This window comes from Venturia canescens, chromosome 8, assembly GCF_019457755.1.
Source record: "Venturia canescens isolate UGA chromosome 8, ASM1945775v1, whole genome shotgun sequence".
Lineage (NCBI taxonomy): Eukaryota > Metazoa > Arthropoda > Insecta > Hymenoptera > Ichneumonidae > Venturia > Venturia canescens.
The window spans coordinates 19,199,347-19,210,585 of NC_057428.1; the positions used below are offsets into that span (position 1 = coordinate 19,199,347).

General features: G+C 46.6%; 1 protein-coding gene across 1 annotated transcript in view; it reads right to left on the minus strand.

Moving 5' to 3' along the window:
- cic (Putative transcription factor capicua) overlaps positions 1-9,778 on the minus strand; it is a 52,617-nt gene extending 42,839 nt beyond the window's left edge. Inside the window, exon 1 of the mRNA XM_043426176.1 lies at positions 9,305-9,778. The gene's annotated coding sequence lies outside the window, so the exon portion shown is untranslated. The remainder of the gene's footprint in view (positions 1-9,304) is intronic.
- Positions 9,779-11,239: the final 1,461 nt, after the last annotated feature.

Sequence of the window (11,239 nt, forward strand, 5' to 3'; positions counted from 1 at the left end):
TCGCAAACGCCTCGACGAGCATTTCGCGTCTATCCAATCCGTGCAAACAAACTTTTCGATCCGGTTGTCTCGCTCTCCTCCTTTGTGCACTCCGCACAGAGGCCGATTCACGCTCGGCCAGCGGTGTTTGTATCGTCAACATCGCCGGAGGGGAAACCCGCTCGGGAGAGATAGAGAGAGAGACGCACGCAGAGTCATTGATTCCTGAGCTTTGGGTCAATCAATATGTTACTCGTTAATGAAATATCGCAGGGAAATGGACGTCACGCGTGTCCCGAGCATTCACTCCCTTTGTGGATGCGGTTTGTGTTTATTGGTGCGAATATAGATTTTACCGAATGACTAATAAACCAGCTCTCGATACACTCGGACAGTTATTAATCGATTAGCATCGATGCGGATGCCTCGTGAAATTGCCAGAGCGATGAAAATTCTCGTCAATTATCATGAAATCCAAACTATTATTGTTCCTCGAAATCAAATTTAGCCGCAGAAATATCCCGAGCTAATGAAACTCGGATAAAACGAAGCCCCAATCGTCGTCGATGTTCGAGAATACTCGGGAGTTTAACAATTCAAAAAACGAAGATTCCGAAGCTTTTTCCGGGGGGAGAGAATCGACGTCGCGATCGCGAGACAAACCGCAGCGAATCCTCGTTTTCTATTCTCTTATCGCGCGTCATTTCCGCCGATACTTTTCCCTTCGAGTCCCGTTCGTCGCGCTCGAGGCACTCAATGACGAAAGAAGCGCCGGCTCTCCCGTGCGGCTACGTTAATTCATCGCACACTCGAGTGGACTCAAATACTAGCGAATAAAGTAGTTCACCGCAACGAATTCGACTTTTATGTCGATTACGAGATTACTCGGAGATGGAGTTTTCCCGCGTGGAATTGCCAGAGGGAGATGGAATTTCCTCGAGGCTTTCCGATGGAAACTAATTTCGTCGCTGAAAGCCTTTATTTCGAAAAAAAATGGAGGAAATTTTGAATTTTTATCAAGAATCCGTTGGAAATGGGAGTCTTCGGTTCTCTTTGTTTGAATGAGTAATCACCCTGGTAGCCAAGCCAGTTGTTCGGAGCGAGGAAAGAAGCGAGACAGCGGAGGGAACGCGGTGCACGAAGATCGACGTGCTTACGCGATTATTCACAGAAGGTTCGCACTCAATGGGCGAAGCAGTCGAGGAAATTGGTTTTTCCAGTTTCGGAATGTGTGTTCTCGCTAGAACAGAGAGAGCACCGAGTCAGGTAATACGCTCGAGGCTTGCCAGGCCTTTTGCAACGTCTCGACGAAAAAAAGGAGGAGAATAGTGCCGAGGAGACTGCGAGAAAGAAAGGAGACGAGAGGGGCGCTGACCCAGCAGTAAATAACGTGACCGCGCGACTTTTCCAAATCTCTTCTTTTCTCCCGTCCCAAGACTCGATGCGGAATGCCTCGAGAAGCTCGGAAAAAAGAAGAAAGAGGAGCAGCCCCGGGAGCAGGAGGAGAAAGAAACCTCGGCGAGTCGCTGAAGAAGCGGAGAAAATGGATTTGTTTCATTCGGATAATGGCTGCTCTCTTGAATGAACCGAGTCTTCGATGTCTACTGAAACAAATTAATTCAAATATTTTGTCCACCTCATAAAAACGTTTTATCGAAATTACTGTGCCGAGCACTGCAAACGAACTCAAAAATCATCATTATTTTATAAGCTTCGAATTGCGAATGTTAATATTTGTGTTGTAACGCGGTCGAATTTCTGGTGTGCCAGAAAAAAACGAGCCCTTTATCGAAATTCGACGTCCTTGGACGAAAAATAAAAACTTACGACGCCAGAATAACAATGGCTCTATTCGAAGAGCTCTCTCCTCTTAAAATCTTTACTCCGAAATTCGTAACATCTCTCCGTCTACTCATGTACAATCCATGATCTGAAATTATCATGAGTAGAGATATTGGGGATTAAATATCACACCGGAGACGCTCTCTACTCGGATCCGCAGTTGTTAAGGAGCCGAGTTTTTATCGAGAATAACTGTGACGCTGAAGTTTCCAACGTTGGAGTCCTTAACGAAATGATCGAAAAAAACTCTCCAATTATTCTCCTATTTTGTTCCCTGCCAAATTTGCGATTCGTAGCTTTTCAAGCTGCACCAACGATTCGTGAAATAAAAAATTGGTCAATTAAAAACGTTTTTTTCGTTCATTTCGTTGGACTCCAACGTTGGAAACTTCAGCGTCGTAGAATAACTATCGATAGAGTTGTTAACTAGCAGCTATATCATCACAGCTCTACACGACAGCGTAACTCCGCTCTTTGAGAGCATGTATTTAGAGGAGAACTGTTATTCAATACATTACTGAGAGTAGAATTGTTGACTTGCTGCAACACAACTCGACTCTTAAAAATCTACTCGGTAACATTTCCACTCCGAAGATTTTTATTTTATGTATGAATCACGTCTCTGCTCTTTAACATTTCTAGCGGATAATACATAAGAAGATTCATTAAGGAAGTTGAGGCTGTACAGTCATTTTTTTTACCCAAAAGTTATGACCTGTACCTTTCAAAAGTTAGGCCAGTTTACAGTTTGGCAATGTTGCATACACTTTAAAGAAAAGTTGGGGAAAAAAAGACGAAAAACTGGTGAAAGCTCAGTCGAAAACACGAACAGTGACGATCCTAGCCTCAAAAAACTGCACGGAAAACAGATTATTATTAATATAATCTCAGCAAATCTCCTAATAAATCTGAAAAAAATTGACATTATTCGGCAAGCCTTGCTCATGTTGCCCAAAAAATTTCATATTTTTAGCATCATTTTTAACGGAGATATCACCGAATGTGTCTTGACTTCCATAAGATTACATGTTATTTGGCCCAAATTGTTATTGATTTTTCTCAGCAACGACGCTCCTAAACTGTCTGAAAATTTAACTGATTTTTTTTTACACTTCACTTTATAAGATGCAATCGGTTTAAAAGCGGTGACATCATTTTCATTCTAATGCCTCAACTTCCTTAATCAAAAGAGGAGACATATTGATTTTCGAATCTGAGAGTAGAGCTGTTAGGAGCAGCGTTGTTTTTGAGTAGAGCCAAAAAGAGGACGGTCGTTATTCTGCCCTCGCGACCACCCGATCATTAAATGACAGTTGGGTGTGAATCTTTATGAGATTAACATTTTTACTGTGCCATCTGGTATTTTTTGCTCGCCCCAACCCTTAAACGAGCTGTGACTTTTATTTGTAGAATCAAATCAATAAATCACAGTTCGTATGCTCTCGTAGTCTTTTTTTCGTGTCACTCGATGACAGTTGTTTAATGTGATTGAGGAAATTGCCAGGTTAGAGTGAATCTAAAGGAGAGAAGCAAGGGAATAAGAATAATTAAAGAATAGCATGAATTCGAGCATGTAATTCTGTAACCAATTTGTTTATTACGGAATAACGATGAGACGGAGATCCTCTTTCGCGTTTCGTTTCTCCTTAGCGGAGGTTGGAATCCTAAAAAATTCAAGAACTAATTCTGGCTGCCTTATTCCATTGGCCTATTATACGGATTCCCGAAATAAAACTTGGCAATAAGGAAATGAAGAAGCCACCGCAAAATTACTTGCACTCTAATGAATGATAAGAATTTATTTATCGCTAAAATGATATCAGAAATAATAATAATAATGGGCGATGAGAAAAATAATAGTAACAATAAATTGTGCGCAAAATGTTCTAAATCGGAAAAGAAACTTTGCCACGAAGATCGGCGAATTTGTCTGTGCTTAGACCAGCATTTTTTATCGCACGCACGTATTACAAAAAAACAGTAAATTTGTCCAGCATTTCTGGATAGTTTTGCAAAACATTTTTCTCCGTGCACTCGCATACGACATCAAGTTACAATGAATTATTTGAATTTCCAAATCCTCAATTATCCAACGAAATTGCGAAGAAGCGAGGAGAATTTTGAAAATTGTGTGCAAACAGCAGCGCGTCCCGTGGCCCGAGGCGTGCACCGAGTCGGTTACGAGGCAATCGAATTTCTTCCTCCGCAAATTGTGAGGAACGAGCTATCCTCGTGCATGTAATAAAATAAGCGAGAGCTCCGCGAGGATTCGCACCCAAAAGTTTCGATTTAATTTCTGGAGGAGTTCCGAGTACAGGGGCGAGAGTTTTCCGATGTAAAATGATTTGACAGTAATTCGGAAAGTTCTGGCGGTCCGTGAGGGGGGAGGGAACGCGTAACGAGTAGACAGTACCGGAGTATTTCGAATTCGAGTTAAATATGGAGCGAGTTACTAATTTTTATGACTCTCCCATCGGGCTCCGTGGAGCCTGAGTAAATCGGATTAGCCGGGACTTTTTCATCCGTGGAAAGCTCAAACTAATTAATTGCATTTGCATTTGGCACACCGTGGAAGCTCGCTCGGTCTTTGTGCAGTGTAAATGAGCGCGTAAGCGCCTGGCGAGAGTGCATAGCGAATAACGTCGAGCCCCGAAAAACTGGAGCGAGGGAGGAATATTGAGGGAATGAGGCAAAAGGTGGGAGAGTCGCTCCGCGAGAAAAGAGTGCGAGTAAAAAGCATCGTGGAATCGACGTCGCGGTAAAAAACGGGCGTTTCATTCATCCGCGCGAGACGAGTCTCGGGAAGAATAATTGCAACACGTCCCAAGGACTGAGCGCTGGACGACGGAGGTGTCTGGCTCTCGTCTATTGCGAACGCGCTCGTTTTCGCCTCTCTCTCTCTCTCTCTCGGTGGCGCGATCTCTTAAATGGGTTGCATGGAAAATCGGAGCTAGTTTTGATGCAGAGAGCGAGGGAGGCGACTGGCAACAGTCGCGAGGGGAAATAAGAAGAGTCCAACGACGCACGCATCGTCGATGAAAACAGAGGAGGACAAGCGTGCGTTGTTTCGTGTGGGATAAGCAGCCGAGCTCCGACTCGCTTCGCCGTCGCCGCCGCCGTCGTCGTCGTCGTCGTCGTCGTCGTCGTCTCCCGAAGGCGCAGAGAAGCAGCGGCGGTTAGCAACAGATTTGATCAGGATCGTAGCGAGTGGCACGTGTGTGTGGAAGGTGCGGACTGTGGGGGAGCCACCGTCCGACTCGTCGCGGCACTTTGCATTTGACACGGACCGCCGACTCGGACATTTCATTTTCATCCTTCCCCCGGCGAGCGCTCTGTCTTTCACGCTCTTTTTCTTTGGAGGCGGGCGTGCTTTGTGCAGGAGTCGAGCTTTTGGGGCTCGTCTCGGCGGTTCGGGGTCTCATTATGTTGGCCGCGATTATTTTATCGGGGGGTTTTCCATCGGAAATGTACGATGGAATATTCAGGCCTGATTTTTCAAAATTTCTCTCGCTCTGGCTCGTTAATAATTCACATTTAATCAGGATTCCAGTATCGAGCTTGCATCGTTAATTTTCCACGTGAAAAATTAATCTCGTTTGCGCGCCGTGCGTTCCGGCCGCTTCCCGACACCGCAATCCCCCGGATCACTCGACGCTGATTAATCCGGAATGAAATTGACCGCGGAGGATTCTCGGGCGAGCCGGAAGTTTATTGAATCAGTATCGGGCAGCTTCGAGCCTCAATGACATCGAGCCCTCGGGCTTTTAATTTCATAAGCTGTTACGAATTTCATTATATTCCGCGATTGAAAGTTCAAGCATGCGGGCGAGCGACTCGAACGTCGAGTTTTTCTGCAGCAGCAGCAGCAGCGGTAGCTTTTTCCTCGACGCAGAATGAATATGGTTCAAGCGAGAGTAATGCGTTTTTTCCCTTCCTTTTTTCCACTCTACGCTCGACGCGCGAGTGAGCGCAGCGTGTGCTCGCTACACGCGCAGGTGTATACCTATAGACGCGGAGACACACGGAGACGCGGCGTGCGTGAACGTCGAGTCTCGAGCTCTCGCTCGCTCCCCCCGCCCCGCGCGCTCTCGCGATTCGCTTACTCACAAACCACGCGTCCTCCGTTGACCCATGCGGCGAAAGTTTCTTTTGTTTCCATCTGCGGGAATCAAGATCCGCGAGCGTGTGTCCGTGGCCGGGCGCGCACATTCGACATGGGCGCTCACACGCGCATGGCCGCGTATCGAACAGAGGTTTCTTTGTGTGTACGTGCTCGCGGAGCGAGGCGCGCGCGGCCGACTCTCGTTTATGTCTGCATACAGAGGGGGGCCTCGATGGCGTACGAGTTCTTACGAAATCGCGCGTACTATTTCGCACTCGTAGAGCGCAATCGAGACGAAGATTCCCTGCTCCTCGAGAGGCCTTCTTTTCTCTCTCTCTCTCATTATTTTCATGCTAATTTAATCGCAGCGGCAAACTCCGCTAATTATTGTTGCGCGCGGGCCGCGGGAGAGAGTTCGTCAAACCTGGGAGGCGAGGAGGCCCGCTCGCTGTGTTGTTTCACGCGGAGACGCGCGTCTGTTGACGGTCGCGCGCGTACGCGCTGTAATAATATTGGGGAAACGAAATGAAAGGAATAAAGGGGGCTTTATAAGGTTGGGAAAGCACCGCGCGGCCTCCAGAGGCCTTGAGAGATATTAAAATTCATTGGGCTTCCGGCGTGCGTTTGCTCGAGTACCGTAAGACAGGATTTTGTGTGCGTCGAGCCTCTTCGCGCGACGTTCGCGCTCGCTCCGCCAACGAAAGTGCGCTATTCGAGGCAGGGATCGCCGCACGGAAAAGCTCCCCGCGCAACGAAGAAAATTCGTCATTCACCGGCCCGATTCGGGCTCCGCTCCTCGCCGAGGGAAGAGAAAGGGGCGAGGGACCGAGAGGAGAAACAAAAAATCCTCCCGGCTCCGACCCAATCGGCTTGCCGCGCGCGAGCGAGACCTCCGACGAACAGGTTTTTACGTTCTCGGAGATCTACCGCCGAGGCATACACACGCGAGGCTCTGCACGCGTTGAGCAGCGCGAGGAGCCCCTCTCCGGCGCCTCATCCGCGTACGGTCGTTACCCCGAGCGAGATTCGGGCGCCCCGTTTCCAATCCGAGGAGCACTCGACGCCCTCGCGTCCTCGGCTTTTCTCTCGGGAAGGTTTTACTCCCGTTAAAATCGAGCGCCCCGGCTCCGGGGCCCGTAGAATCGAAACGGCTCCGGATACGGGCAAGTTCCACCGGAGCTTTTCGCTCGCGGAATTCTCTCGTGGATGCGGTGCTTCGAGGCCGCTCGAGAGTGCGCTAAAAGTGCGTACGCGCGAGCCGCCGACGATGCGGTGTCAACGACACCCACGGCGAGCGCGATCGTCGGCGATACTCGACCTTCAGGCTCGACGCGATCTACCGACTTCCGGTTTCAACGGACCCTCCGTATACGTCGTCGAATATTCAACCGTCCCGCGGGGCTGTACCTGGGAAGAACGACTCTTGAAAAGCTTTTAGACATTTTTTGTTCTTTTTACGGGAGAAAAAATGAGCGAGAAATAAAGATAAGACGATGTTCCCTGGCAACCGAAGAATGGAGGGAAAAAAAGGAACCGACGAGCCACCGAGGCCCCGTTGAGTCTGGCAGCTTCGAGATAACGCGGGGCTCTCAACGCCCGGTGGCTGATAGGACGCACCACCAGTGTAACTACCGTTGTACGCAAGGCCAACGACTAAGGTCGCGTACACGGTCTCGGTAATCGAATTAATATCTCCGTCTATTTATATATGTACGATTAACGATCATCCGCTCTCGTGACGTCACCGAGTCGTGGCTCTCCGCGCTCTCGCCTCCGTCGGCGCACGTAACGCGCCTTCATCGTCCGGATCGTTGCCTCGAGTTATCAAAATCGCGTTGACTCACCTGCCAACTCAAATTCGTGTTGTAACTATCGACTTCGAAGATCCGGAGGCGCGAGAAACGTCAATATTTCGTGCTCAAAGCTTTAGTCCTATTCGAGACTTGCTTCGATCTGTCAAATTTATTTCGAGCGTATATCGGACCGCTCGCCGTTTCGGTGTCCGCGCATCCGTCACTTTTCACCGAAGCTCAAAACTCGTCTCGGAGACTCGGAGGAAAATCCGCGGAACGGGAAAATCGTGCTGGAGTCCTCGTAATTTTGTCAGAGACTTTAAAAACTCGAGCTTCGTCACTATATCGTCGTCGTGGGAAACGTCAACGAAAAATTCACGAACAACGGAGCTGAGAATAAAAAGGAGCAAATAAATTAGCTGAAATAAAAATAACCTCGCTCTCCTCAAATGCGATTGCACTCGCACATTTATTACGCATCTCCGTAACTCGTAACAATATTTACGTTACGTGGTAACGTAAGCGAACGCGCTCGAACTTTTGTTGTCGCGTCAGCCAACCGAGACCTACGCACACGCCCGTTCAACATCCTCACACACGCACGCACCCGAGACCAACTTACTAATTGCATTTTTTCGCAAACGCTACGAGAATAGCGCCGATGCACTTCCCGCGCATTTTCATGACGAAACGCGAGTAACGCGACGCGTGCTTCGCTCACTCGGCTCTAAGCTTGTTTGCCAACAAGTTTTTCATGAAATAACGTTAATGCAGCTCGAGCGGCTATTCATTTACGCACGAGAAAGGCATTTGGACCTTAATCGGATTAATGCCAGCCGTGCGAATTTATGGCTCAATTATGCCTCCTTGTCCCACCTTTTGTATATTTTACTTCGCTCAAATGGGGAAGCTCATTTTTTGTTTGAATCGTAACACATTTTTCCCACTTGTCAGATATAGCGTGCTTCTTCTTTTCGAGAACGGAACCTCGAATTTTTATGGGATCACACTTTTATTCGATTCACTTCCAGCCGTGACAGCTGTTCCGTCATCGCGAATGAGTTTTTTCCTCATTTTGTAAGTATTCACAGTCACTGATTACCTCGCCGATCCGGACATGGGGCGATTAGACGATTTATCCAAGATTTTATAAACCACTTTCGCGGGGAAGAGTCGTTAACAATGGTCGCGTTTCCGGGATAGGCAGTTAGATTATTTAATCTCTTTATAGGAAACACGAATTTGTCGTAACGAAAGAAATATTGTTACGGAGAAACATGAAAAAATATGGTGAAACGCAAAAAAATATTGAAAACGAGAAAAAACATCGCTGCAAAGTTTGCGGACTGAAGAAAATTTGAGCTCGAATGCTTCGACGACTACAGCGCCACGGCAATAAGTATAATGTATTTCCTAAATATAGATCGAGTTCTAATATAGATGTGAAGGGTTCGAAACGACGGGGCCCGGTTCGTGGTTAGACACAGGCCTGACGAGCTGTGGTCAGTGGACGAAAGTCTTTCCGGGCAAATCCTCGAAATATAAACAAAAAAGCGTGTTCTTACGCGAATATACGTGAGTGGCTTACCGGGGTAACTCGAACAGTTGATTTCTCGCAAAAACCCGAAGCCTGAATTGCTTCGTATCATTCCGGTGTTATCCGTGAGCGCTGTGTTCGTGATTGGTTGAAAAACCGCGTGTATCTTAACCCAACATTTGTTGGTGGCGTACACGTAATTGTTGGGTGTCGAAAATTTTTTGGTCGATCACGCAGTCACAAAGCACTGTTTAACACTGACGAATTTGCCGGATTCGATTCGTGGACGAGCGGAGAATAAAATTCGCGAATATCGTAAAAAAAATCGAGTTGTGGCAGCCGCCACGTACGAGAACTATCGCGCGAACCGGCGTATATAGCACACTTGCCCTCCGAGCGAAATGTTAACCAATCGTTTGTTGTTTTTTTTTTTTTTTGACGTCGTCTCCCCTCGTGCGGTCAGGAAACTGTAAGCTTTTCGGTCAAAGTCTTTTGACACAACGCGAAGTTGAGTACGACGAGTGTCGCGCAACGCAGCTCGGCTCCCAGTCAGGCGCCATTTACAAGAAAAATAATGAAAAAAGTAGCTCACGCACACGACCGGCGAAACAGGCAAGCGCACGTCGTTTCATCTCTACTCCCCGGTACGACCTATCCCAATTACACAGCCACCAACGTCCTTGAGGTGACTAACCAACGTTCGACGGTAAAAAACAGACGCGAGAGGGATGCATTCTCTGTCACTTGTGGAGGGGCGCCAAGGGAGGAGGGGGAGTATGGATGTCGGGGAAAAAAATTACCGATGGTGGCGCTCGAAGTTGTTTTTCTCACAGAGAGTTGTCTCTGCTCACAAAAAAAAATACGTAAGAAAGGAACAATGGGCCAAAATTTCGAAAAACTTACACTTTGTGAAAATGGACTCGATGATGCCCGTGGAGAGAAAAAAATGTTAAAATATTTTTCTCCTTCGTAATATAGCTTTGTGATAATTGTTTTTTACCCAATCCAATATAAAAGAATAGCTCGCGTGATATTCCAGGATGAAACTAAAAATTCGATAGCGAGTTAAAAAGTACCATCTCGCGAATTGAACGTTGATTTTAAAAAAATCACGCAAGAATACTTTTTGAATGAGAAATTGAATAAAACAAATTCACTCCACAATATGGTATCGAATGTCGAATCTCGATTTTTTTTTCATCAATCTAATTCGCAGTGGCGGCGAATATTCGAATGAGAAACAGCGGTGGCGCGCGGAACTTGTGAGCAATATCGAAACAGCCCGCCATTACGGATCTCTATTTTTTCACTTTTTTTTTCTATTACAGATATGAAGAAAGACTTACGTTCGATGGTTTCGCACATTGGTCGTGATCCTTAAAGTGATTTTTTCAAAACTCTGTACTTTCTCCTCAATTTTTCCTATCAACCGCACTATTTTTGTATAAAAATGTTCATTCGTAACAAAAATGTGATACACGATGCACACTGACGTATTAATACTTGTATAATGAAGGGATAAAGAGTAGCAAGGTGCGAACGATAATCGTAATACACACACGCGAGATCCGAGCGTTTAGAAAGTTCACCGATAAGACCCGAGAGCTCGCCCACGACGCGTTCTTTCCCGCTCCTTGCCTCCTTCCCGCGCCCTCTCTTTTCTCGTTCTTTGCACGACTCTCTGCTGTTGCGGTGCCTCGCTTTGTATACGTTTCGTGTATTATATTTACGACATATAGTTATGCTAATTCTTCGAAATGTGAACTGATTGACCGTGTCTTTGTGCTGTGCGTTCTGCTGCGATCCTGTTGCTTCCTTTTTACTGTACTTTAAAAAGGATGTATTTTCATTGAATCCACAATTAATCCCGTACAGTTATTTCATCACACTTTTTTATTCCACTGAATCCGATTTGAGTAACGCAACAAAAAGTCACTTTCAACCGACCATGCATTTTTTTTTTTTTTCGTTATATTTACGTTTTTA